We start from the raw sequence: 24,556 nt of genomic DNA on the forward strand, positions 1-24,556 counted from the left end.
ATATGTTTGATTCGTGTATATCTATCTTCAATTCAGATCTTTTGCTCATTTTTTACTTGGGTTATTGCCTTATTGTTGAGTTCTGAGAGTTCTGGATATGCTCTTTGATCAAAGTACTTCACTAGATACACGTTTTGCGAATATTTACTGCTGGTTTGTTTCTTGTTATCTCTTAATATTTTTTAAAAAGCAGTTTCTAATTTTGATGAAGCCTTATTTATAAATTCCTTCTTTTACTGATTGTGCTTTGGGTTTTATATCAAAGAAAACCTAACCCAAGGTCATAAAGGTGTTTTCTATATTTTCTTCTAGAAGTGTTACAGGTTTAGGCTTTACATTTTAGTCTTTGATCTATTTTGAGTTAATTTTTATATTCAGCATGAATTATTTATTGAAGTTCATCTTTTTGCATGTGGATATTCAATTGTTCCAGCACTATTTGTCCTTTCTCCACTGATTGCTTTTGTATATGTGTCAAAAATCAGTTGTCTGTATATGTGTCAGTTTATTTTAAGACAGTCTGACCTGCTCCAGTGATCTTATTTGTCTATCTTTGCATCAGTATTACATTGCATTAGTTACTGCAACTTTATCACGAGTCTTGAAGTCAGATACTGTTAGTCTTCCAACTTTGTTCCTCATTTTCAAAGTTGTTCTGGCTATTCTAGATTCTTTGTATCTCCTCGTAAATTTTAGGATCAATTGGGCAGTTTTTACAATAAATGCCTACTACAGTTTCTCTAGGAAATGCATTGGATCTGTTCATCAATTTGGAGAAATTTGTCATCTTAGCAATATTGAGTCTTCAAAACCATGAAGTGGTATATTTCTCCACTTCTTTAGGTCTTCTTTGATTTCTCTCACAAATGTTTTGTGGTTTGCCGTGAACAGGACTTTGCATATCCCTTGTCAGATTTATCCCTAGGTGTTTTATATTTTCCATGATCTTCTAACTAATCTTATTCTATTTGCTATTTCCAATCGTTTGTTTCTAGCATATAGAAATATAATTGATTTTTGTGTATTGATTATGTATCCTCCAACCTTGGTAAACTCATTCTAGTAGCTTTTTTAAAGAGTCTGTTGGATTTTCTACGTGGATGGTCGTGTCATTTGCACATAAAGACAGTTCTGCTTCTTTTCCAATCTAAGTGTTGTCTTTTCTTGCCTGCTTGCACTGGCCAAAACTTCCACTGTGGAGGTGAATAGAAATAGTGAGAGCAGACGTTATTATCATGTTCTTGATATTAGAGGAAGAGTTTTTTTTACACTGAAAAGTATGATGTAATGTATAGGTTTTTCACAGATGCCCTTTATCAAGGACATTGTCTCGTCTTCCTGTTTTGCTGAGAATTATCATCAGGAATGGATATTAGATTTTTTTAATGTTTTTTCTGAGTCTATTGAGATGATCATATGGGGTTTTTTGTCTGTTTGTAAATATGGCAAATCACATTGTTTTTGTGTGTGTGTGTGTGTGTGTGTTTTTTTTAAGACAGGATCTTGCTCTGTTGCCCATGCTAGAGTGAAGTGATGCAGTCACAGCTCACTGCAGCCTTGAACTCCTGGGCTCAAGTGATCCTCTTATCTTAGCCTCCCAAAGTGCTAGAATTACAGGTGCACATCACCACACCCAGCTATATTGACTGATTTGGATATTGAGTCAACCTTGAATTGCCGGGATAAGTCCTGCTTGGTCATGATGATCCCCCTGCTGCACCCACTGCCCCCGAGATGGAGTTTCACTCTTGTCGCCCAGGCTAGAGTTCAATGGCACGATCTCGGCTCCCCGCAACCTCCGCCTCCTGTATTCAAGTGATTCTCCTGCCTCAGTCTCTAGAGTAGCTGGGATTACAGCCATGTGCCAACACGCCTGGCTAATTTTGTATTTTTAGTAGAGAGGGAGTTTCTCCGTGTTGGTCAAGCTGGTCCTCGAACTCCTGACCTCAGGTGATGCGCTCGCCTCAGCCTCCCAAAGTACTGGGATTACAAGCATGAGCCACTGCGCCTGGCTGGTCATGATGATTTTATTGGATTCCTTTAGCTCAAATTTTGTTTAGAATTTTTACATCTGTGTTCAGGAAGAATATTTTTCTGTAGTTTGTTTATAACTTCTTTGGCCGGTTTTGGTATAATGGCAATCCTGATCACATAGAATGAATTGGGAAGTGTTCTCTCCTCTTCAGTTTCCTGGAAAATTGTGTATGAAGTTGTATTATTTCTTTAGTTGTTTGGTAGAATTCATCACGTGAGTCACCCGGACTTCAAGTTACCTATGTAAGAAGGTTTTTAACTACAAATTGAATTTCTTTAGTACCTATAGGAATATTTAGATTCTCTATTTTTCCTTGAGTGCATTTCTCCTTTCAGATAATATGTCCATTTACCCTAAGTGGTCAAGTTTATTGTCATAAAACTGTGTATAATCCCTTAATATCCTTTTAATGTCTTCAAAATCTACACATAAAGACAGTTGTATTTGTCATGTCTCCTGATACTCCTGGTACTGTTAATTTGTGCCTGCCTTCTTTTTTCCCTTTGTCTTAAAGTTCTCAGTTTTATTTGTCTACTAAAGAACTAGCCTTTGGTTTTGTTGCTTTTCTTTATTTTTTTTTCTATTTCTTTGGCTTTCACTTTAATTTTTATTGCTTCCATTCTTTTGCTTATTTGGGGTCTAACTTGCTTTTATTTTTCTAACTTTTAAGATGAAAGCTGAGGTTACTGATTTGAAATCTTTTTTCTCCAAATGAAAGTATTTGATGGTATATAATTCCTCCTAAGTACCATTTTACCTACATCCACAAACTCTGATCTGCTGTAGTTTCATTTTCATTCAGTTGAAAATACTTTCTAATTTCTCTTTTGATTTCTTCTTTGACCCATGGGTTATTCAGAATATGTCATTTAATTTCTAAATACAGATTGAGCATCCCTAATCCAAAAATCCAAACTTTGAAATGCTCTAAAACCTGAAATTTTTTTCAGTACTGACATGATGTTCAAAGGAAATCTTCCTTGGAGCATTTTGGATCAGGTTAGGGATGCTCAACCAGTAAGTATAATGCAAATATTCAAAAATCTGAAAGCAAAAATCCAATACATTTACAGGCCCAAGCATTTTGGATAAAGGATCTCAACCTGTATTTGAGGGGGGTATGGGAGTTTTTTCTGTTACTGATCTCTAATTAAATGTCCTTTTGGTCAAGGAATATACCTTGCATGGCTTGAGAACTCTTAAATTTATTGAGACTTGTTTGATGCCCCATAATGTGACTTATCTTGGTAAACAGTCCATGTGATAGTATGCAACTTCATGTATAGCATGAGAATCTACTTCTATTTCTCCCTTCACAGACTTTATGCTGTTGCTGTTTTACATTTTGCTTTTACATGTTAAAATACGTCCACAATACCTTGTTACAATTTTGTTTAATTGGCCAAATTTCTTTTATAGATATTTCAATAATAAGAAAACTATTTCGCCTGTTTATGCTCGTAGTTAATACTTCCGTGCTCCGTTCCTTTGTATAGATCCATATTTCCTTCCGGTATCATTTTCCTTCTGCCTGAAGGACTTCTTTTAATATTTCTTGGGCAACCAATCATCTGGTGGTAAATCCTTTCACCTTTTGTATGTCTTTCACCTTTTGTGTTTTGCCCCTTTTTTGAAGTATATATCTAGATCTAGATATATATATTTTTTGAGACTGAGTTTCGCTCTTGTTGCCCAGGTTGGAGTGCAGTGGCGCGATCTCAGCTCACCGCAACCTCCACCTCCCGTGTTCAAGCGATTCTCCTGCCTCAGCCTCCCAAGTAGCTGGGATTACAGGCATGTGCCACCACACCCGGCTAATTTTGTATTTTTAGTAGAGACAGGGTTTCTCCATGTTGGTCAGGCTGGTATCGAACTCCCAACCTCAGGTGATCTGCCCACCTCGGCCTCCCAAAGTGCCGGGATTACAGGCGTGAGTCACCACGCCCAGACTGAAGTATATTTTTACTGGCTATAGATTTCTAGGTGGACAGGATTTTTCTTTTCTTTCAGTATGTTAAAGACATTGCTTCACTGTCTTCTCACTTGTATTGTTTCAGATGTCATCCTTCTCCTTCTGTTTTTTTTTCCTCAGTCTGCTTTTAACATTTTCTCTTTATGTGACTGGGTTTGAGTAATTTGATTATGATGTGCCTTGGTTTGGTTTTCTTCGTATTTCTTGTACTTGGAGTTCATTGAGATTTTTGGACATGTGAGCTTACAGTTTTCATCATATTTGGAAAACTTTCATCCCTTTGTTTTGTCAGATATTTTTAATGTCCCCTTTCTCTCTACTCTCCTTGTGGACTCAGATTACTTGTATATTTGGCCATTTGAAGTTGCCTTACAGCTCACTAATGTGTTTTTTTCTTCCTTTTTTAAAGTCTCTGTTTCTCTATTCCATTTTGAAACACAGTTCACTCATCTTTTCTTCAGTGTTTAATCTGCCGTTAGTCCCATCCAGTGTTTTCTTCATCTCAGACATTGTAGTTTTTAATCTCTAGAAGTCCATTGTGGATCTTTCTTAGATCTTCCAAGTCTCTGCTTGTCTTGTGGAACATACCAAATACAGAGATAAATAACTTTTTTGAGTCCTTGTCTGCTAATTCTAGCATCTGTATGATTATTTTCTACTTCTAAAGTGAGGCCTCTCCTAGTCCTCTACCCAAGACCGTGAATTGTGAGTATATTCGGTCTGACTGGTAAGGACAGGCACTATTCCAAGCCTTTCATCTTTTTGGAGGGTTCTGTGTCTGGTAGTTTCTTCACTCATGTGCATTGATCATCACTGGATACTCAAGAGGGACCTCTGCAGATCTCTCTGACTCCTGTCAAATAATATATATTTTTACATTCTCCCTCTTCACGTATATGTATCTTTCTATTTAAAGTGCATTTATTGTACACAGCAGGTAGTTGGATCTTAATTTTTTTTGAATCCACTCAGACAAGCTCTACCTTTTAATTGGGGTGTTTAGATAATTAACATGTAATGTAATCATTGATTAAGTTTGGTTTAGGTCTCTAATCTCACTGAGGTTTTTTTCCCCCCACCTGTTCTTCCCTTTTGCCTCTTCTTATTACTCTCTCTCTCTGCAGCTCCTTCCTCTTTGCTACTCTTTCCGGTGAATTCTAATGGCCTCCGCACTCTTAGCTCAGGGAGTTTACTGGGTCCTGCCTGGCGTCCAGCTCCCTGTGCTGTGGCCTGGAAGCTCTTTCAGGCCACGAGCTATTTTCAGGCAAGAGGGCTGTCCATCTAGGCCAGAGGCAGAAGTCTGCAACTCTTAATTATATTTCCTGTCCCTGGTTCTTTTCTCACAGTGCCTTCTATTTATCCAGAGGAATTCCAGCACCAGCGATGGTATGCAAACCTTTAGTGGCACACGTTGACTCAGATACAGCCCAGATTCCTTGGCCATGCTTTCCAGGTCTTCCGTAAACCATTCTGTTCTTTCTCCTCTCATTCCCTTCATTACGTTCATTTCCGTTCCTACAGATTTGTTAACTGGAATTTCTGTACTTCCATCTCTTTTTGTTGACAGCTTGTCTTTGTTCAGGTTCTCCATTTACTGCACATTTTTAACACATTTGCAAGTTGGAAATTATCTTCTTTCTGCAAAGTCCTGTAAAGATTTATGTGCACCTCTTTGATTGAAGCCTTCACTTTCTACCTTGTATTAACTTATTTATGCACATGTCTTATCTCCTCCAACTACTTACAAATCCTTTGAGGACGGGATTCATGTCTCATTTACATGCTCTTAGAAATTTACAGTGTGTACACAGTAGGCAATCCATACATGCCCATTCCGTGCGCATTTACTGGCAGTCTTGGGAATGAACACCAAATTAGGTATTGATGAAATTTTGGCCCGATGATAAAGGATATCTTAGGCTAAAAGTAATGGGAAAATTAAATTGTTTGCAGGATGTTTCAGTACTACTCCCTACTTAGCTAATCTCCTCTTTCTTCTCTGTGTCTCAGTTTGCAAACAAGAACTGCCCTTTTCTCTTTGAAAAAAATGAACACTAAAGGCAGAGATTTTCATTTGGCTGTCTTTGTATTCCCACAACCAAGCATGGTACATGGTTCAAGAAATGGCTGTTTAATCACAGCAGTAACTCCCAGTAGGAAGGATTCTCAAAGGAATTGTTCTTTTAAAAAAAAAAAAAATCACAAAGTAGGCTCTACCCTGAAGGTGCTAAGGAGAGCTTCTGTCCTCAAAAATCTCCCTGAAATACTGAAAGCATACAAAAAAGGAGGAAGCTCAAAACTAAATTCTGACTCTCAGTCGCTGGGTTTTGTATCTCTTTTCTTAAAAAAAAAAAAAGCCATTGAAATGATTCCACTTATGAGTTACCTGGAGCAGTCAAATTCAGAAAGACAGAAAATAGGTTGGTGGTTGCCAGGGGCTAGAGCGGGAGGGAACAGGGAGTAAGAGTGTAAGGGGGATGGAGGTTTAGTGTGGGGAGATGTGAGAGTTCTGGAGATGGACAGTGGTTACAGTTGCACAGCAGCATCAATGTATTTAATGCTGCTGACCTCCATGGACGTCCTGGCCATGTGTACAGAAAACTTAGAAGTAAATTGGGGTTTAAATTCCAGTTCCCTGAGGTTGGGCAAGCTGCTGGTCCTCTGTGAATCTGTTTTCTCATCTGTAAATGGGGCCTGATGTATTGAAAGGCACCTGGCTCAGTGCCTGTAACAATGGACACTCATGTTCATCTAATTCTGTCCCTTTTCAGCTTTAGAGAGAGATTTCCTACTTAGATGGTTCTCTCCAGCTATGGGGCTTGGAGAGTAAAGGGGCGGGAGTGAAAGTGTAGGAAGGGGCCATGCTCTATTGATCTCAGCCAGTTGAAGCTGATGCCTCTGTCCTGGTGTTTATAAGGGTCTCCATCACACATGTAACCTTCCTCTATTGTGTGGGAGGTACCCCAGGCAATGAAACGGAGAGGTGTCTCCTGGTGTTGTAGTGGGGAAGAGACCTCTGGACCAGGACATGCTGTGGGGTGTCAGCTACCAACCTTGTGGTCTCGGGAAAATGACCCATCAAGGGGGCATACAACAGGGACACCACCTTGAAATCTGAAGTCACTGAGTATCAGGGGAGGTTGGAGCCTGGGGCACCCCTTGGCCTGCTCTTGGGTTTCATTTAACTGTCGCCTCCCCAGGATGTTACATGCCCTCGCCTCCTCCCTGCAGAAGATGAGGCTTATTCCCAGTTGGCAGACTGGACTTCTTCAAAAGTGGAAAATAGTTATGTAATGGTTATCTCATTGGTGTTAAGATTTCTGAACAAAGCAGTGATCCAAAATCTGAGTGTGGAGAAACGGATCCCCAGTGAAGGAGGAGGGAGGGGCTGTGTGCATGCTCATGCTGTTTATCCCAAGCCTGTTCTCCGCCCTCCCTGCCCTCCCATGCAGAGGCCCCGCCCTGTGTCCACTCTACTTCTTAGGAACCTGGTAACCCGGGGAATTTTCCTGACAAGTCAGTGTCGTTTTATGGGTTATTGCTGTTTTCCCAGAATAGCCAATTAGTAGTGAGGGAGTGTCACCTGCTCTTCTCCATGTTCAGCCCCTTCCTGAGCGCACTCATCAGGTTTAAGGAGCCAACTGTCCCACCTGCTCGGCTGTGCACCCCGACAGGCTGGGATCTTGTAAGATTCGTGCCTACTGAGGAGGGTGCTTGCGTTCAGTCATGGTTGAGATAGGGCTCTTCCAGCACAGCCCCAAAATACTTCTAAGAGGCGCAGAGGAAACTCAGCCTCCCGAGTGAGCATCCCCTTGATCCCAGCAAGGCTGGAGGGGGCAGAGCTGTGGGTAGTTAGTTGGAGGAACCAAGGGCGTGGCCTCCTTTATTCTAGTGACATTCAAGGGCACCAGCTGTTTTGACTCCCAGGAAGCCGTTTTTCCCATGCTGAGTAGTCTCATGGCACTGTGAGCCACCGCAGTGCTGTCCAGCCCTGCCACCCTGGACTGACCAATGGAGGGGAGACCACAGCATCAGCTGCTAACATGAAAGGACTTGATTGTGCAAGAGCTGGGTTTCCTGGGAAGTCAGACACCCTGCTCCTTCACCTCCTCATAACAGCTGTCCCCGTGGCAGTCTCATGACATTAACAAGCCAGCCTTGCTATTTTGGAAAGCAGTGAGGGACGTGGAGATCTGATCCAGACAGTATTCATCTCCTGTGTGACCTGGGTGAGTTGCCCACCCTCACAGAGCCCTTTTCACCTAGTTCACATGGGACTTAAATGGGATGCTGTGGTTTTAACCCCTGGCGTGCATTAGAACCACCTAGAGGAATTGAAACAGAGAAATACCAGTGTCCCAACCCCACCCTCAGGAATTTGGATTTAATTCCTCTGCTGGGTCCCAGGTGGCACCTGAAGGTATTGAGGTGATTCTAATGTGCAGTGGGGGTTGAGAAGGACCAAGCTGGACATGGTGAGAGCGCTCTGGTAAATTTCGTTTGGTGTTACTGTGATTACATTCTCCCCTTACTTTGGCAGTGTCTGTGAATTTTCACATTTTTCATGTAAAGATCTTCATGACTTTTTTTCTTAACATTGTTTCCAACAACTACTCCAGGTCATTTAGCAAGAATTAGTCATGGTAGTTGATAGCCCTGAACCCAGACACCCCCAGATCTTCAGCCTCGCGTGGGGCTTCCGGTGACTTTGTGGAATGTCATCATATTCCTTCCTTTGGAGAGCTGGATTTTCTCAGGCACCGTGAGGATCTGGGCCAGGCTTCTCCAGGGCTGTCATTGCTTCCTGGTTGGAAAACCCCTAGGTGCCAAGTGCAAGAGGAGAAAGAGTGAAATTAACCACCTCGCACATCAGTAGCCGTCTCAAAATCATAGAACTGGGAGCCTGTAAGAAATCACATATTTCTGTGAATGTGTAGAGAATAACTCCAAAGTTTCACCATGACAAGTGCAGAAATTACATTTAAATGAGTACAGAAGAAAATTTCGCCACAAACTGTGTTAGCCAAACAAGGTTCTGTACAATGGGATGTAATTGAATTATGGGTAAGTTCTGTGTTCCTGCTGTTGCCCTCCCCTCTCCATCTGGGGCTGGGGCTCTCTTGAGCCAGCATTCCTGTTTGTTCCACCTGAGGACTCCAGTGTGTGGGAAGGAGGAAGAGACTTAAACCCACCTAGGGGGCAGGTATACAGCAGAAGGATAGTACCCATTGAGGGGCCAATAAAGGTTTTCTAGTGAGAGCATAATAATGCAGGTTTAACCAAAAGAATGTGATCTTTGAAGACACTGTTTGATCTTATGCATGGTTGTGGTATTTTGTAAATGGAATAGCTTTTCCAAGAAATTCTAAAATGTGCCTGTATGATGCTTTGTGTTTATGGATTTATGAAGTATTGGTTCTCAATATAACCTGGGAAGGAGGCTGGGGAGGTCTAGTCATCTTCATTTTCTGATGAGACAACTGAGATTTAGTTTAAATAGTGGTCACAGTGCTAGGAATTTGGTAGTTCAAGGACAAGACTTACAGTGTTGAAACTCTCATTTTGGTGAGTTTCATGTTTTAGAATTTTTCACAGTATTTTTACTTTTTAAAAATTTTTTATTTTATATATATTTTTTGTGACAGAGTCTCACTCTTTCACCAGGCTGGAGTGTAGTGGCATGATCTTAGCTCACTGCAACCTCCGCCTCCCGGGTTCAAGTGATTCTCCTGCCTCAGCCTCCTGAGTAGCTGGGACTACAGGCACACGCCACCACGCCCAGCTAATTTTTGTATTTTTAGTAAAGACGGGTTTCACCATCTTGGCCAGGATGATCTCGATCTCTTGACCTCGTGATCCACCTGCCTCGGCTTCCCAAAGTGCTGGGATTACAGGCGTGAGCCACCACACCTGGCTTATTTTTACTTTTTAAATTGAGTTTTCATTTTGAAATGAAAAATGAGAAAATTCAAAATTTTGAAATGAAAAAATTGGTCTTTGCCCAGTAACGAACGTGTGTACACCTTTGCATTCATACAGTCCCCTAGAACTAGTAAGTCCTTTCCCTGCAAAGCTGTCCTGAACATTCAGGGTCCACACATTGACCACTGAAGGATAGGAGGAAAGGCAAAGCAAGCTGCACGAAGGGAAGATGGCCCGTAGCCTTCAAATGCGCTCTTGCTAGCCCTCCCCGCTTTGGTTATTATCAGCAAAGATCAGTGACATGTTAATATTAGGCTGTTTTGCTGTGAATATGATGGTAAATTTTAATAGAAATAGAGTTAGATAGCAGTTTCTGAATCTGAAGGAAAGTGACATTGCTTGCGAATGCTCACAGTAGCACTTAACATTGTGAAGTTCAACTCAATTTTTATTTGCTGTTTCACAGAAAGCAATAATCCCTCATATTTTATAGTACCATCTGGCTTACAAAAATCCCGATAAGTCTTTGTTGGACAAGCCAGGATCTCAGGAAGGAGTGGAGGGGAGCTTCATCTCAGTGGCTTCTGCTCTGAATTTGAATTTTTAACAGGCAGCTTTTAAGCATCCTGTGGCACTCGTCCCATCTCCGTGTAGCAGAGACGGTAATGTCTTTCCCTCTATGGTTGAGAAGGAGCTTTTGAATGCCCTTTTGGAAGCTATAGAAATCTGTGATACTCATCGTCAGCATTCGACCATGAACTTAAACTCCTGTCACACCTCTAGGTGTGATAATATTTCTCCTTCTATTACAACCGAGTAATGTCACACTTGGCACTTTTACTGTCCTCTTGCGAGACTATCCTCCAAGTGCTGTCTGAGAGTGTTAACTGCTATTTGGCTCATTTTTCTGCGCCAGGGAGAACAGAAACACAGCAGGCACCAAGAGGAGGTTTAGTGTGCAGTGGGGTTGTTCTGAAAGGCAGTGAGTAAAATGAGGTATTCCCTGACTTCTGCTTTTGCTACATGAGGTCATGAGCCAGGCTTAGGTACCATTTCTTTCATCCCTTGCTAGTTCCTAATCGTAGACACAAACCTTCCACATCCATCCAAGCGGATAGCAATGCTTCTTGTGGAAAGCAATGTCACTAAGGAAAACAGAACAAGGCAACAGTTGTGTTCAGAGTTTTGACTGGCGTCTGATTGGAATTAGAAGGAAGATTATTTTGCCATAACCTGGGTACCGTGACCCAAGCTCTTTTGGCAGACCTTGACGTCACAAACCATACGCTTACTGGAGAAGGGAAAAGGAGGGTTGAAGCCACTAAGACAGTCGAGGCTGTGGCCTGCCTGGTGGTGGTTTATAGGGACTGGCTCAGGGAGGCTGCATGTCCTTTGTTTTCTGAGGCCTTGTTCCACATGGCCTCCCACTTGAGGCCAGGAATATTGCAGCAGTGCCAAAGAGTAGGTGGACAAATAGCCTTATTATTAACCTAAGTTGGAAACATGGCTTTTTGAATGTCTTCATTCACAGATGCAGTTACAAAATATTAATACTCATTTTTGAACATGGCAAAACAAAGTATTCATTTAAACCTCCTTTGTCCATGTCCATGGTGAAAGAGCACCTCGGGCGGGGGAGAAAACAAAAACTGGTCCCTTGAGAATTACTTTATCCTTTGCATTTGCATATAGTTTGAATTCATAATTAGGCTATTTTTATTGGCTAGCAGCTGTATTATCATATAAATCCCTGAATATGTAATTTGGAGTCATTTAGACCAGTCGTCCGACAGTAACCCTGGGAAGCACGTGAGCAGTGTCAGCGTCTTTCTCGAGGAAGAAAATGAAGATGGGGAGTAACTTGCTGCAGGCAGCTTAGCTCCTGCTGTGGTGGATTGGGTTTTTACACTAAAGAACATAGATACCTGTTCAGTAATAACTTACGTTGGCATAGAATTCATCTATTAACAGGGTGTTTTGAGGCCAGATGTGGTGACTCACGCCTGTAATCCCAGCACTTTGGGAGACCAAGGCTGGAGGATCACTTAAGCCCAGGAGTTGGCAAGACCAGCCTGGGCAATATAGCAAGACCCCCAGCTCTGCAAAAAAGTAACAGAATTAGCCAGGCATGATTGTTCATGCCTGTGGTCCCAGCTACTCAGGAGGCTGAGGAGGGAGGACGGCATGGGCCCAGGAGTTTGTGGTTATACTGCACTCCAGCCTGGCAACAGAGCAAGACTCTCTCTCTTTAAAAAAACAAAACAAAACAAAACAGAACCGGGCGCGGTGGCTCACACCTGTAATCCCAGCACTTTGGGAGGCCGAGGCAGGCAGATCACGAGGTCAGGAGTCCAAGACCAGCCAGACCAACATGGTGAAACCCCGTCTCTACTAAAAATACAAAAATTAGCCAGGCGTGGTGGCGCATGTGCTTGTAATCCCAGCTGCTCGTGGGGCTGAGGCAGGAGAATGACTTGAACCCGGGAGGCGGAGGTTGCAGTGAGCCGAGATTGCACCACTGCCCTCCAGCCTGGGTGACAGAGCGAGACTCTGTCTCAAAGGAAAAAAAAAAAGAAAGAAAGGAGGTTTCCCATTGTTCTTGCATTCATTGTCTGCGTTGGTTGAGTCAGTAGGCAGGGTAGGGATGAGCATCTTAATTTTCTTCATTTTACACGGAAAAGAAATCTCTGGTTGAAGGTGGTCAGTGACTTGCTTCAGCTGGGAGACTTGGAACTAAAGCCGCCCTCTGTGACTCTGCACTCTGTCCGTGATACCAGGGAACTGGTGAATCCAGGAGCCTCCCATTGTGATGCTCACTCCTTCCTCTCCTGTCCATTCATCTGGGTAAAAAAGGTTTTGTGGCTTAAGTAGCATCCAGTTTCATCTCAAGTTTCAGTTCCCATAAAATAAACAGATACTAGGGTAGCAAATGGTCCCTTATTAAATGTCACAGGGAAAAAGAGAACAAAAATCATTTTCTGTACTCTCCAGAATACAGTTGAGTGTCCCGATTGCCTCATACCTCCAGTGAGAGCAGCAGCAGCATTTATGGGCTATCTCAGTGAGCCACTTTTCTGTTAAACAATCCAACACGGAAGTAACACAGGCTGTCCTTTGGGCTCCCCCACCTGATTCGCTGAACAGAATCTCACTTCTGTTTGACTTACACGGTCAGTGGCAGAGGGAGGAGGGAGAAACTCTTCCATCTTTATTCCCAGATGGGGATCTCATTTTGGGCGCATGTATGCAAAATCTGTTCTGTCTCCTCATGCTTAGTGTGCTAGTGTATATTTACTGCTGACTTCAATTCATTTCTTTATGAGGACTCTTCTGTAGCATTTTGATACTGACAATTTTATGAAGGCTATTTCTTGATATTTGTTTATTACTCCTTTAAAAATGTATTTTTTGTGGCAGCTTCAAGGCAGTTGCAAGATAGTGTATTTTTCAATAGAGAAGTTGGATTAAAACTTACAGTAACTGTCACCTGGTAACCAGACCCCATATAACTATGTCAACATTAACCAGTGATTTATTGCTTTAAATTGGAATCAGCTGATTTGTGGTTCCACGGCTTTTAACGCTGCAGGATTAATCTGGAACCCACTGGTACACATGAAATAGTTGTTTCATTTGCTGTTCTAAGACTGATGAAATGTTTAAAAGGATAGCTGTGTAATCAGTCCATTATCTCCTGGTGTTCCAGCTTATTCTGTTCCATGTGGCAGTGTACAATCTCAAAAATAATTATTCTGCTGTCCTTAACATGGGAGCCGAATGCAGTGACTGATAAAAACTGCATTCAGCAAGCCCTTTCCAAAATTGGGTAGTTCTATTTTGTTATCTTCTGAAGGGAAAACATGGATTGTGATGGTCAGACCTCCTAGGAGTCTGGAAGCTTAGAGCAAGCTCTGGGAGGCAGAACACTTAATCTGTTGCCAACATCTTTTTCTGTTTAATATTTTGAATTTTTTGTTTGTAGGTAAACTTGTTCAGACTACACTTACATGTACTCGTCTGAACATAGGTAGACCTCTTGAAAATAAGGATACTGATGCTTACAGTTTTCTTTTGTTCTGAAAGCAGTCAGAACATAGCCACAGTTACGGAATGTGGATTTTAAAAAAGCAATCTAGACCAGTGTCCCTTTCTTAGCGTCCTACTTTGACGGCCAGCTATTGAAGGAGACCCAGAAGGGCATGGTCAAGCAGTTTGCTTCAGACCTGTATTCTATACAAAGCTCATCCAAAGGAAAAGCGTTGTAGATTTTTTTTCATAAACTAGGTGGTCTCTAGGGATAATTATTCTTGTTTACAAAGATATTTGTGGCAATCTATAGACTGTTAGTGATGTTTTGAGGAAGACCCAAGACTCAAAATCTTGTATATAAAGGATTGCCCATTAAATCACAGTCTGTCTTCAAACTGTAAGTAGAACATGAGCTTTCCAGTTAATAGGGAAAACATAAAACAATGGATTTTATTGCAGGGCAGTCCTGGCCTTGTATAGACCAAGAGTAGTTGACTTACCAGGTAACCATGGATACTGTAGGAGGAGGTGTTGGTAGGACCTGAGAGGAGGATGGCATACAATTGTATGACTTTTCTCTAGTGGTACGAGATTGTCAAGGAAGAAATGAACAGTTTTATTAGAACCCAAGACCATGATCTCTGGGACCAACATCTTTAATTGGAGACTTGTTAGAAGCCATTCAGTTAAGAAGACAGTATGAGATGCATCACCTTGTTTCTGCCATGTTATCTTCTACTCCCTGATTCAGTTGCTGGTTATCTCTTGGGCCTGCTTTTCCCCCCTCTTGAACATGGAGCTAATAACTTTCAAAGAAATCTTGAGCCCTCTAGGCAGACACTCTGTTTTTCCTTGAGCCCAGGCCATCCTTGCTATTGCTACCTGACCACAAGTGCCGGAAGTAGATGTCACACCTGCGAGCAGAGAAGGCCCGCAGGTTTGGTACGGTCTGTGTAGAGCCTGAATCAGAAGGGTCTGGGCTGGAAAGGAAGATGGTCAAATGTTGCCATCTGCCACCACCCCTTCCCCCGAGTGTGCCTTCTCTTGAAAAATGTGGTAAATTCCATAGAATTCATTTCTAGTCACAGTTAAGAGCAGGCCCTCCAGACTCCACTCAGCTTGTCTGTTATGAGGTAAAAGCCATCAATATTTTAAAAGCTGCTGAGAGGCAAGAAGTTAGCCTCGATGGCTGGAAATTCAGAATTTTTTTTTATTCTGTGCAAAATCTATCCATTGCTTCTCTAAAGCAGCAGCAGGGCTGAGGGAAAGCTTAGCCTAGAACAGGAATGTGATGAAGACTAATAAGATAAAAACCAGTCAGAGTGTTTAAGCTAGAGGTAACCTGGAAGTGTCCTAATTGGATGGCCTGAATTTCTCACCCGGGAGTTTTCCAGAGCAGTTAACACCCAGATATGCCCTGGCATTGATGTCACAAAACTGGGTCGTGGGAGGGTGCTCCAGAGAATAGATTTTAGGGCAGATCTTCCAGGGACAGATTTTTTTTGACACACCTTCTGGATTTCTAGTTGTGGTTGAGAATGAATGTCGTGAAAATTCACCCAAACTTTCCGGAGTTCAACTTAATGGGAAGAGAAGAGGTTTCGGGGAGGGTATTAACTCTTTGGGCCCACTAGAGGAGTTTTACAAATAGTTTTCAAGAACCAATTTGCCCACATGATTTTCAGTCTGCCTATGAATTTTTTAGGGGTTGCATTCATATTTATAGGTAGGTGTCTCACATTCAGCCTCACCTTTGCCTGCATTCCGACTATTAATTTTTCTTTGTTCCCGTACCAAAATGCTAAAAGCCTAAGAGCATGTTCTCACAGCAAAGATATGAAATCCCAACCAAGGGAGATGAAGAGGTGAATTGGTTAAATGTATTGAATACCAGTTCTCTGTCTTTTCGTAGCACATCCCTTTGATATTTCTTATAGTCTGCTGAATGTGGGCATGTGCTTATTTTCATGAATACTTGGAAAGCATTTTAAATGACGGCAGTGCTACCTGGGTACCAAGAGGACTTAAATGCCACTTGCTGGCTCATGACTTACCCAGGAACATGGTACAGGGTCTCCCTCTTTTCCTTGCCCGGTGGGCACAGATCGCTGTAAGACATTTCCAGGTCAGACTTCTGTGCCCCTCTGCACAGGCCTGCCTGTCATTTGATGCTGCTGGTAGGTTGGAGAAGCAGTCCAAGGGGATGGAGATAAGCCTCAGCTACTGGGTCAGTGTTTTGAAACCTGCTAACAAAAGGAAGGGAGAAAAGGTTGAGAAAAAGAAGACAGAAATTAACTTTTGTGTCATCGTCAGCTGAGTTGCACCATACAAGTTGTTTTCCCTCTGAGCAAATGAAATTTGAGAATTGTTCATCAATGAGGATGAAATGTCACATACTCTTGTCGGGAAGTATATTCCTCTCTCAAACGGGTCAGTTTTACCAAGGGGTTTGCTCAAAAAGGTGTTCTCATCAAGAAAGTGTAAATGTGGGTTTCAGTGCTTCACTGGTTTTGTCTGCCTGACTTCTCTACAGCCATTCACCAACTTCTGATTTTCTGAAATGAAATTCTAAAACATACTCACTTTGATCCTCCTGGTGCATTTTTCTTGTAGCTGTTTTGGGTAGTCCCCTGAAGTGTGAGGCAGAGACAGCACTGATGTGGACAGAATTGTTACTGTTTCACCTGTATTTTCCTTGTGTGTGTTTTTTAATCTCTAGGTGTTAGGAGAGGTTTAACTGTCGGTATTTTCGTAGACCCAAAAATATATTAGGACTTTTAAACACAGAACCCTTATGGATGTTGGTGGGTGGCTTTCCTCCATGTGGTGATACAGGGATCCAGGCTTCTCCATCTTGTGGCTCTACCATCTCTTTGGTTTTTCTGTGTGTTTGTTTTATTTTGTTACTTTTTTTGTCACCTGCATCCATTCAAAAGGAGAGGAAAGAAAGTATGGAGGACTCATGTCTGCTCTGTTAGAAGCTCTGGCCCTTAAGCAGCACAGGTCATTTCCACTTGTATTTCTTTAGGAAGCCTTTAGTCACGTGGCAAGGGGCAAATGTGGTTTCACCATGAGCTCTGCTCCGGTGTTGGCCCTGAGGAAGGAGAGGATGGACTTCGGTGGACACTGGTAGTCTCTGCAGCAGGTGTCCTTTGCTGTGTTGTTTCCCAGGCTTCCTGGAGGATAAGAATCTCAGGGAACACTGCCCTGTAGATGACCAGGCCTTTAGCCTGGAAAGCCTGAGCCGAGGGGCATGGCTTGGTTCCAAGAATCCATGTTTTTGCCAATGTCCCAGGCGATTATCATCCTCAGGAACATTTGGGAAACACTATTATAAGAGGTAATTAGATTGTAGAAAGGTATTTGGTACCTTCGTTGCAGTTTTCTGTTGAGAATCCTGTGTTGTAAGGAATGGTGGTGGACTCGGTGGTGAAACGTAACTCCTGGCACCCATACTTAACTCTCTTCAGTCTTAAAATTTGGCCTCACTGCATAGACAAGATCATGACTGTACCATGTAACACTAAGACATCTGTTCCTACCTGAATTTTTCTTGGATTAGCAGATTGTTTCATTGGGTTGACCAAGTTTATGACTCATTTTGACAGATGGTGATTCTATGGTTTATATCAACTACTTGGAATTTATCATCTAATGACAGCTGTTTAACACATAGGTCAGTGTATAAGATTGACTAGTAATGAAATCTTCCAGGCATTTTTTTCACCTTCTGTCATAATGTTGAATCTTTGGGAAACCTACCACCTTGGAAATTAAAAGCTAATAAATATATTGGATGAACAGCAGTTGAATTATTTATGTGACAAAAAATTCTTTGTCATCCCAAAAAGAAAGGATGGAAAACTTGTCCCCGATGGTTTCTGAAGCTGCAATGAGATGGACACAGTATGTGGAATATCTGTGGGGTGAGCTTTTCATAGCAAATTTGGATCCTAGACTGCCCTCTCTGAGCTACCCAGTAGTCAGTCAAATGGGGCAAGTCCTTTTCCACAATTTGGAATGTGCTCAGGGAATCAAACCGACTTTAATATTAGCCTGTGACAGTTATATTCAGGGAGCTAAGACTTCCTCTCACTAACATTGAAAGCGTTCCAGCGCATGTTGGAAAGGTGTTTGGGGTAGCCACTGTTTAGACTTACCTGAGCTATTCATCTTCTTGTTATCGAATATAATTTAGAACTAGCAGTGAGACCCTTAGTGGTGGGAGAATATTATTATCATTTGTTATCTGCACAATTAGGAAGCAGGAGAGTGCAGCAGAGGCTTTATCCTATAAACCATCTCGTTGCCTAGAGCGTTTTAGCTCCTTGCAGAGTGGTCTACCACATGCCTGCCTTCCCACCCCCATCCTCATCTCTCTCTCTCTTTCTCTGTCTGTATATGTGTGTAATCCAAACAGGCATTGGCCCTACAGTCCAAAGGGCTACAAAGACTCAGAAATCCATCCTCATCCAGTCATCCAGGGAAGAAATAGGAGCCTGCAGGATGTTTCTTTTCTTTTTTCTGAAGGTTTAATAGAATCAGTGTCATTGGCAATGATTGAGAAAAATGAAAGTTTTTAGATCAAATACTATTCTAGCATGCATGCAGCATGGGAACAATTGATGGGCGGCGTGCTCTTCCTCAGACAAAACCCGGTGGCTGCTAATCAGTGTGTGGTGTGGAGAGTTTTTTGTTATCCTGAAATCAAGGAAATATTTTACTTTTCCCTCTGAGGTGTTCCACAGAAAGATTCTTGACCAAAGAAGATAAATTCTCTTCCTACCTGCTAATGAGTGAGCAGCTAAATTTCAAGCACATCACGTTCAAGGACCATGTGTTACATTTTTTTAGTATCCATAATCAGGTACACTTATTTAATTTTCTGAAAAATGAAAAGCCAAGCGTTCTCTTTGGTTAGAGACGTGGAGCGGTGAAGAAGTAAGGCAGTGTTTGGCAAGATGAGTCCACCTAACTGGAATCAGGCCAGGCTTTATCAGGAACCAGAGGGGTGACTCTGCCAAGACGCCCCCTCTCCATGCCTCCACTTCTTTAACCGGAAGCAAGAACTTAAACCAGATGGTTGTTAAGATCTTTTTTCTCTCTTCAGTCTGGCATTTAAAGTTGATCGCTGTCAAATCCAGAACGGACCCTTTTCAGAATTACAATGTGACTGAAGTTTGTCACTTTCTCCCCAGCCATCCCCATTTTGGAGGTCATCCTTCTTCTTTTAGGACATCCCCTCTTGCCCCATGACCCGTGTTCTCACCATGGAAACTCTTATCAAACCCAGTAGCCATAAGATTCATTGATACTACAGCGTAAATGGTTGGGAAACAGATTGCAGTGTTGTGTCTTCTGAGGCATTTTTATTATAATATGAATCTGAGCCTCCAACTGAAAAGATGAAGCTCAGAGGCTGAGTGGAAAGACTGGGGGAGAGGGGGGCACGGAGGATTTGCCCACATCAGCCCCGTTTTCTTCTTTTGTCCCAGAATCATCATTAACATTATCCCCTCCGCTTTCAAAAGGGTCCTCACTTGGAGAATGAATTATTTGATCACCCTGGATATCAAGAAACCCTTCATACTGCCCCTAAAATTGTACAGTAGAAGGAAGAAAAGAAGCTAGCCTCTATGTGGTATTTTCTTTGTGCCAGATTCTGGGCTTGGCACTGTGTATACATTATTTTACTAAATGGATCAAACAATCTATTTTACCTAGCCATTAAACCAAATCTCTCTTAGGCTAGAAGTAACTATACCAGAGTCATTTAACAGGAAATGGGCTAGAGAGTGTTGCATGGACCATTTTTACCCCTAGGAACCTGAATCAGAAAGGCTCATGGAACTCCAAATTGAAAAGAAAACCGTATTGCTGTAGGGGAAGGGGGGTGTGAAAATGCCCTGGTGAGAGTTGACCCCTGAGTATACAGTAGGAACCTCCAGTGCCTAGCACCATGCCATGCCTTGTCGGGGGCCGGTGGGGGCACCCAGGAAGCGTAAGAGGTAGCAGCCACCTGCAGAAAGCTGCATTCCTTAGGAGAACAGGAGCACAGCAGCAGAACCACAGTCAGACGGCAGTGATCTCCTGCGCCTGATCCCCGTGTGACGGGAACTCTCAAAATGAAATCCAGCTGCCGGAAACCCCTTGGCCAAGAGGTGCCTGACACACATGGTGGTCTGTGCCCCAGGCTTCCGCCGGACATCTCCTCCTCCCCGTCCTCATCGCAGGCATTTAGGACATCACATCTTCTTGTGAAGCCCAGTGTTACTGCTTTTGTTTTTTCTTCCTCTATTGTTGCTGAAATAAAGGGAAGTGACCAATCTGTGGTTAAACTCGTATAGTAGTAAAACCTGGGTGTGCTCCTTAGCCGTAGGTTTTATTTTAAATAACAAACTGTTTCAGGGATTTTTTGCCTCTTGGGGGCGTATCATAGAGCATACAGTTGGGGAAAATTTTGTTGTACCCTGAATAAGAAAGTCATGAAAATGATTACATTAAAATTGATTGACTGTTTGGAGGTCACGTAAATGGATGTTCAGAGTATTCAAAGGCCATGCGAATGGGTGAACTCTGCTAGTTCCAAGTAATTACTTCGGAAAGCAAGACAACACAATCAATTCTAAGCCCTATTAAAGGGCTCATGGTCATCACTTAGAAAAGCGGCTTCCCTGCCCTCCCTTCCTCCCAGGGATGCACAGCGGCAGCGCAGCCTGCGGCAGGCCTGTCGCGGCTGCATTTCCGTATTGCATTTGTTATAAAAGTGGAGTAAAGCTACCTATCCCTTACCTGCCCCAAAGGGAGCCTGCATAGTGTGTGTTAGGGCTCAGCGCTCTATGGAGAAACATGTTAAATTTAAAGTGGACAGTAGCTGCTAACATTTACTAAGCACTCTTATTTACATGCCAGGAATTGTGTTAAACATTTTCATACGTTGTTTGGCTTAATGTGATACATCTATAATATAGCTGTCACTAACCCCATGTTATTAAGAACCAGAGGCTTAGAGAGGTGAGGTCGTCAGCCTGTGATGCTAATCAGGAATGACTGTACCAGCCTCACTGCAGGGATTACGAATGAGCATGAGAAGACTATCCAGCATCACTTTGAAAACTGTCATGGTATCTGTCATGAGAACTCAGGGACCACCTTGGCCCCAAAAGTGAATTTCTTAAATGATTTCCGCTGTTCCAGGCAATATGGAGAAATATCTCCATCTCTGATCTCCATACACATGAAATGCGGCTCAGTTATTGCCGGAGTCGGGTGGAGACAGTTATAATGGCCATAAATATTAGTTCTCCAGCATTATATCCAACAAGAAAAAAAAATCTACAGTAAGTACAAATGTTTACTTCAGCCTAGCCTTGGATTTCTATAGCCAAAGGGTTTGCCTCTCCATTTCACTTTGACTCTAAAGACCAGAGTGAGGAAGTAGATAATGACGTCCTTATTCCATTTCCGGAAAAAATACCTTTGTTCTGCTTTGGGTTGCAAATAATCCTTTTGAGAGTTCAGAGGCGCCTAGAACCCTTGAGTAATAAGTTAGAATACCACTGGTAGGTGCTCAGGAACAGAGCTGAGCTGTATTTTATTCAGGCTAACAATAAGGGGCCTGCATTTCTTAGTCCAGGGAATTCAAGCTGATGCACCATCAAAGCAAGGCAGTGAAGTGGAGACTTGAGAGATCGGCCTGGCCTGGAAGCATCTAATAGCCCAGTGTGCTGTGAATTGAGAATCATAGGAAAATAGATGTGATTCTAACCTACCTCTCATTGCCACTAGCCTCCTAATTATAATGCTATCACATCCTCTAGAGAATCTATACTATGAAATAACCTTATATTAGAAACTTTCTTCTAATGAGGTCCCTCAGTACTTTAGAAACTAAATCCTTCTTAATTGGATTCAAGACAGAACTACCTGACACCTACCGCGTTTAACCCCATGATGCCTCCTTGGTGTATGGGAAGTGATCTTGGTTTGGTGAGCCTGAAGGCCTGCCCGCTGCTGAGCCACTGGTCTCCACCTCACCATGAGACCCCAGGGAGACCAGCTGGCCAGGGAGTTGAGTCAATTAACGTCCACTTTAGGGAAGCCAGACCCTCTGGTTGGCTTGTTATGTTCAACCTGAAGTTTTTCATTCTTCCTTCAGAGAAAAATATGGTTCTCCTCACTACTTTGGAATTAGGTTTTGAAAAATACAAAGCGTAATAAATTCTATGGCTAGCTTATTATCTTTCATTCCAATAGTCAAGTGACGTTTTCTCTAACAAAGGAGACTCCTTGCTTTCTTCATGTCACCCCCTGGGGGCCTGAACAAATGCACACGTCACCCTACCTTTCCGACGCTCAGAGCAGGGTGGGGGAGTTCGTGAAACAGCTGAACACGATGATTGTCCCGTCGTGGGAAAAAAGGATGATGCTGAAATTCTTCCAATGCTTTCATAGCTATTAGACAATTGAAATGGTTTAACGTAAGTGTCTTATTTCAAAGAACCAGAGAAAGGGAACAGCACATTCCAGCAATTTTGCCCTTGTTACCTTTTCTATCTGTGTCGTGCTTTGGTGGAATTTACATAATCATGGGTGAGGAAGTGTTACAGTACACACATAGCTGTGCACATTAGGCTGCACTTGCTTTCCCAAGAGGCTTGAAAATGCAGTCGATGTAATCTAGGTCAAAAGGAAAGAAAGAAACTCCATTTTCCTCGCAGAAAACACAGGGGGCTTGCTAGTCTTCACGGGGTCATGGAAATAACAGAAGATGGTTCCTCCAGGGAAAGTCCCCAGGGCAACAGGAGGCTGCCAGGGGCCTGGATCTTGTGGCCAGTTGACAGAAAGGGGGTCCTAGCGTGTCAGATGGAGAGTTGGAGGGAAGGTGTGGGTTGCCGGGGACCCCAGTGAGATCATTGTTCCCTCCCGGGCTGAAAAGGTGGCTCAGATTTGCTGTCTGCGAGGAATCTTGCAGGGAAAGTGAGGAAGGATGTTGGCGGAGCATCGCATGACTGCCTCAGGCGGCCAGAGGGCGGTGCGGGTCCCACGCTGCCAGTGTAAGTTTCCCAGGGGAATTCCTAGGATGGCGCTTGGTAATCCAAACCGTGGAGTCCACATAACTCACATACGGAAGGCCCAATGGCAGCGTCGCCCGTCAGCTTCCTAGGCAGTGGCCAGATGGTGATACCGCTGACATCAGGGTGCCAATTATATCAAACTCTATAAAACTAAGCTAATTGGATACGGTTTCCTTAAAAGTAGATTTCTACAGAATGAGGCATTCGTATTTGGGTAGCTGCTACTCTAGCTATGGAAGTCCCATTTTTAGGTGGGGAAAAAAGGGTTGTCTTAGGTGACTGTTGGAGAGACATTTCAGATGAGAGGTTTAGATTATAAAGAGACATTTTAGGTGACATGAACAGAGTGTGAAGCAGATCTTTCAGAGTGAGGCAGACCCTGTTAGAGGTGGTTCAGGAACATTCTCCCTATAAGAGGCATAGACTTTGAGGGATGCTCATCGACTCGTGTTTGCTGGGATGGTTTTGGCTTTGCTCTTGGCTCCTGGTGTGACTTGGGGGCAGCCTGCTAACCTGTGAACTGGTGTTTTCCCATCTGTAAAATGGGAGGGTGTGAGGGGTTAGGCTGGTAGAACTAGTGTAGGGACCAAGAGAAAACCTCCCCTTGGCCCTATGAAGGTTCACTAAGAATCCCTGACAAGAGGCAGATCCACAGGAGAAAAGGCACGCAGGTTGATGAGATCACAGTTTCTGTGACACAGGCGCCTTCAGGATGCAGACCCAAAGATACAGGGGAAATGGTATACTTAGGTCCAACAAAGTGTGCCTAGGCTCATTTGCATACTTAGGTTCCACAAAGTATGGTCAGCCATGTAGTAATGTGATTGGACAAAAAGGACATGATGTAACGCTAATAGACTGAGCAGGGACACTCGGCAAGGCCTGCCTGTCCTCATTCTCCCTGGCCTCTCTGAGCAGGATTCTTCCTTCTGGGTGTGGGAAGGACCTTCCCTGGAATGGGGGTCTTATGACCTACAGTCAAACAAGGTAGGTCAGAGAATCTGTTTCTGGCCAGTTTTATACAGAATGACGGAAGGAAAGTTAGAGCAGTATTTTTAAGTTTTATGGCTGGCTTTGGGGAAACGGGGTTCTGGCTTCTGTGACCTGCTATGAGGAAGAGAGGGATTCCAGTTTCTGTGGCTGGGCTTAGGGGAGGCTGGGACTGAGAGACAGGAGGGCAGGAGGGGGTCAGAGAGAAACTTTTTCTTGTGAGGCTTTTATGTTGGAGTACTGTTTCCCGACTCCCAACATTTGCTACTTATAAAATTTTGTGATTCCACAGGAAAGTCATGGAAGCCATGAGAAGGCAATGCTACCTTAACTTCTTCTCATTTTATTTTTTATAGTGTTCAGTTTAAAGGCATAAAAGGCTAGAGGAGCAGTACAACACAGATATGTCTGCTCTTCTTAGAGGTTCTCCCTTTAGCTAACTTTTGCTGTGATGGGTACTTTTCTCATGCCTCTGGTTCCTGTATCTCAGTTGATGTCATTACAGCCATCCACGTTCAGCATCAAGTACAG

General features: G+C 42.9%; 1 protein-coding gene across 21 annotated transcripts in view; it reads left to right on the forward strand.

The window, feature by feature from the left end:
* CELF2 (CUGBP Elav-like family member 2) overlaps nt 1–24,556 on the forward strand; it is a 536,938-nt gene that overhangs the window by 386,920 nt on the left and 125,462 nt on the right. Inside the window, exon 1 of one of the 21 annotated variants that reach the window (XM_063669549.1) lies at nt 23,920–24,022. The exons of the other annotated variants lie outside the window; for them this stretch is intronic. The gene's annotated coding sequence lies outside the window, so the exon portion shown is untranslated. Of the gene's footprint in view, nt 1–23,919; nt 24,023–24,556 lie in introns of those variants that run through there. 21 annotated transcript variants of the gene reach the window in all.

The sequence above is a fragment of the Pongo pygmaeus genome, chromosome 8 (genome assembly GCF_028885625.2).
Source record: "Pongo pygmaeus isolate AG05252 chromosome 8, NHGRI_mPonPyg2-v2.0_pri, whole genome shotgun sequence".
NCBI lineage: Eukaryota > Metazoa > Chordata > Mammalia > Primates > Hominidae > Pongo > Pongo pygmaeus.